We start from the raw sequence: 3,513 nt of genomic DNA on the forward strand, positions 1-3,513 counted from the left end.
ACAAATCCTAGGGTTGTAAATGGACATGTAAAACCGTTTCTGGAGATTTTTTGCCCTTACCTAAGCCACATACCTTTTATGTAGATATCAGAGAACAATTTAAAATATTGTATCAATGCATTCTATGGCACCTTTAAACTGAAATAAAACTAAGACTGAAATTAGTAGTATTAGAATAAATGTGAACAATAAGTCATAAAAAAATTGATTTTAATTCTTAAGGCAAATAATTTATTGTTAAAGGGGTCATATGATGTGATTTCAAGTTTTCCTTTCTCTTTGGAGTGTTACAAGCTGATTGTGCATAGATAAGATCCCTGAATGTGTGTGTGTGCGAGAGAGAGAGAGAGAGAGAAAGAGCAAGAGAGAGAGTGAGAGAGGGAGAGAGCGAGAGAGAGAGAGAGAGAGAGAGGGTTGGTCACATCAGAGTGGAGTCAGCTGTCTTAACCGTGGCTTGTGTACTGCAAACACATACCAGCTTCATCACTGTCTCACGCGACTCTGTTCACCTTTCGGGCTCTGTCTTTACATTTATTTTGAAAGATGAAGCTCGCGATTATGGAAAGCGGTGTTACATTTCCGACGAGTGCTTGCGGTGTTCAGCCAATCACAATGCACTGGGTCAGCTGGCCAATCAGAGCAGACTGCGCTTGTCGGAAGGAGGTACTTTGTAGAAAACGAAGCGTTTGAGAGAGGCGGGGCATAGAGGACCTACAATAATGTACAGTATTTGAAAAATAATGTGTTTTTTGAACATTAAAGCATGTCAACATATTCTGATACACCAAATACACAAAATAATTATCTTTAAAATAGCATCATATGACCCCTTTAAATTGCTCTGTACATCAGTAGAAATATTTAGTTTGTGAATATTTAAGGATGGGTTTAACAAACCAATGGACACATTTTATTATATTATTAAAAGCAAACTGTTCAGTTCATTTTTCCCCCCAAGTTCCTTCCTATTTTGAGTTAATTGGCACTTTGACTCTATTTTCATATCACCAAAGGCATCTCACTCAAATTTCCACACAAAACCAGACACAAAAAAATGTGAAGCAATTTGCAAATAGAAGCAATATATATTTAATTGCAATTTTATGTACATATTTACAGTTGAAGTGTGATACAGCAGCTAGGTGGCGCTGCAGGACACTCGGATTGCACTGCTACAGGTTAGGCCACTGCTGCCGTTTCCATGGCGGCCGGACTTGTCTTTGGCTTGAGTGGACAACAGATTATTACCCATGAGCCCCTCAGAGCACCAGCTTTCTGTTACTCAATGTTGCTTACATAAATATGGCTTTTTGCTCAATTAATAGCCCCAAAATTTTTGTGAAATGCCACAAATGCCATTATTACACACACACACACAAAAAAGACAGTACGGTTTAGACATGAGACATTCAGTGACTCTCAACACTGCAAATATTTGTTGACAATTGTATGCCCATAGGATGCCCTCAGCAATACATACAACAGTTTGAAAGACATCTAGATAAAGAGCGGAGAATATGATTATGAAGGTGTGAGTGGAGAAAACATTGTGAGAGAGGAAATAGAGGCAGAAATCCCTTCCCTTCGAGGTTAGAGATCGCTGGGTGATTAGTGACCCACAACTCTGTGCTGAAACAGACTCTGCCGTATATAAATATATAACAATGTGTGGAAGCCTGTTAAATCCGTCCTGTCAGGGTTCATCTCTGGGGAGAGAGGAGTGGGAACAGATTACCGGTGAGAAAGCTTAGAAAACCAATTCTACCGCTCGCAGTTAGAGTATAGGGAACCGCGCACCCAGGAGAAGACCATAATCTGCCTCGGGCACGGATTTCGCCCCAGATTTCAGTGCCAGACCAAAAATCCTCTTTCTGTCAATGCCCAAATGAAAAAAAAAACAGCAATGCTAAAACCGACCTTTAACCTTTATAAATAAAGGGAGGGAGAGGTAGAGGCGATTTCTGGCTGTGCCATAAACAGCTGGTAAATGTGATTTTCCTAATGAGAAGTTAATCTACTTGAATCCTCTGTGACATAACAGCGCTTCCTCTCAGAGAGGAAATAACTGATACGGCATCACAGGAAAATACTGAATCTTTAAATATCATTGGGCCTAATGCTGCCTTTAGATCATGTCAGGATGATCGTATTTTTTTTTTTTTTTTGGGTCTCATTTTCTAACATTTTTTCAACTCATTTCGTAATCATTGTTGGGAAGTACATCTTTTGGATTCATAAATACAAATGTTCCTGCACTTAAAGGCAGCATTATGATGACTGGGAAAATGCAATGAGGAGGAAAAAGGAACTATAAGCTCATAAGATGAAGATGAGAATGACGAGAGAAGCAGCTGGTAATGCTGCTGCCACTTAGTGGTGTTACACTGTGCTACATTGAGACAGAGATATCACACAATGAGATGACTGATCGATACCTTATTCACATTAGAAATTCATTATAACAGATAAAGACCTATATATCAATAAATATTTACCCTCTTTACTCTACATATATGTTCTCATTTTACAGGAATGAAAAAATAATAAAAACAATACTTGCTCAAATGACAACTGAAGTTACAATACATTATATAGCTCTTTGGAAAGACAAAAAAAGTTAAATGATAAAAAGATCCATGTTTATGTTCAATCAAAGCATAATGTGAAGAAAGAACAGCCAGTTATAAATGGAGATGCTTTACATTGGACTGCTTTATAGGCACATAGGAGTGTATTTCTGTTCTCTACTGGCTTAAAGCTTTTCAGTCATTTGTCTGTATTCCTTTGAATGTCTTTTCCTGTCAAAGTCTCTTCTTAGCTCACAAATAAATAAATATTCCTTTGTGAGTGCACTTTTATCTAACCGTTTGAGACAAACCAGCGCTTTGACTGTTTCCTGATATGACCTTTCTCCGATTATAAAGTATGTCACCTCAACATAGTCTAAACACGCTGAAAACTTCATTTCATCACAGTTTAGAGCCAGTTCAGATTGCACGCAGATCTACATATAGCTGCAAACAGGTAAAGCATCCACCTCGTGCATTACAGCACTGGAACATCTTGTAAGAATGAGTCCCAAAGGGGAATGCAGCAGGAAGTGAAAACACAGCCAATATCCCATCCAACAGCACAGAACAATGCCTTATTAGATGTATTTTTTTATTTTCATATTTAGATGCAATGAAGAAATCTTTTTCTGACTCTTGGCCAATAATTTTGTCAGTACACACTAGTGGTGAACTTATTGACTGATATGTCAAATAACAGCATCCTTTGGAATAACATAAGTTCTGTCATGACAACTCTCGGAGGGATTGGCATGGTAATGTACATGACAATGTTAATGTATTTGGTCTTGGCGGAATAAACCTTCTACGCTGCTGCTGTAGCAGAGCAAGTACAGAGACTCGCTACTGCCAATACATCCACAATAACCCCCCTATAGCATACATGAATCACCTCGTAACAGATCTATACAGGTGGAGCTGGGGAAGGAGGAGGGTTTCTGAA

Source organism: Sinocyclocheilus anshuiensis, unplaced genomic scaffold (assembly GCF_001515605.1).
Source record: "Sinocyclocheilus anshuiensis isolate Anshui unplaced genomic scaffold, SAMN03320099.WGS_v1.1 scaffold886, whole genome shotgun sequence".
Lineage (NCBI taxonomy): Eukaryota > Metazoa > Chordata > Actinopteri > Cypriniformes > Cyprinidae > Sinocyclocheilus > Sinocyclocheilus anshuiensis.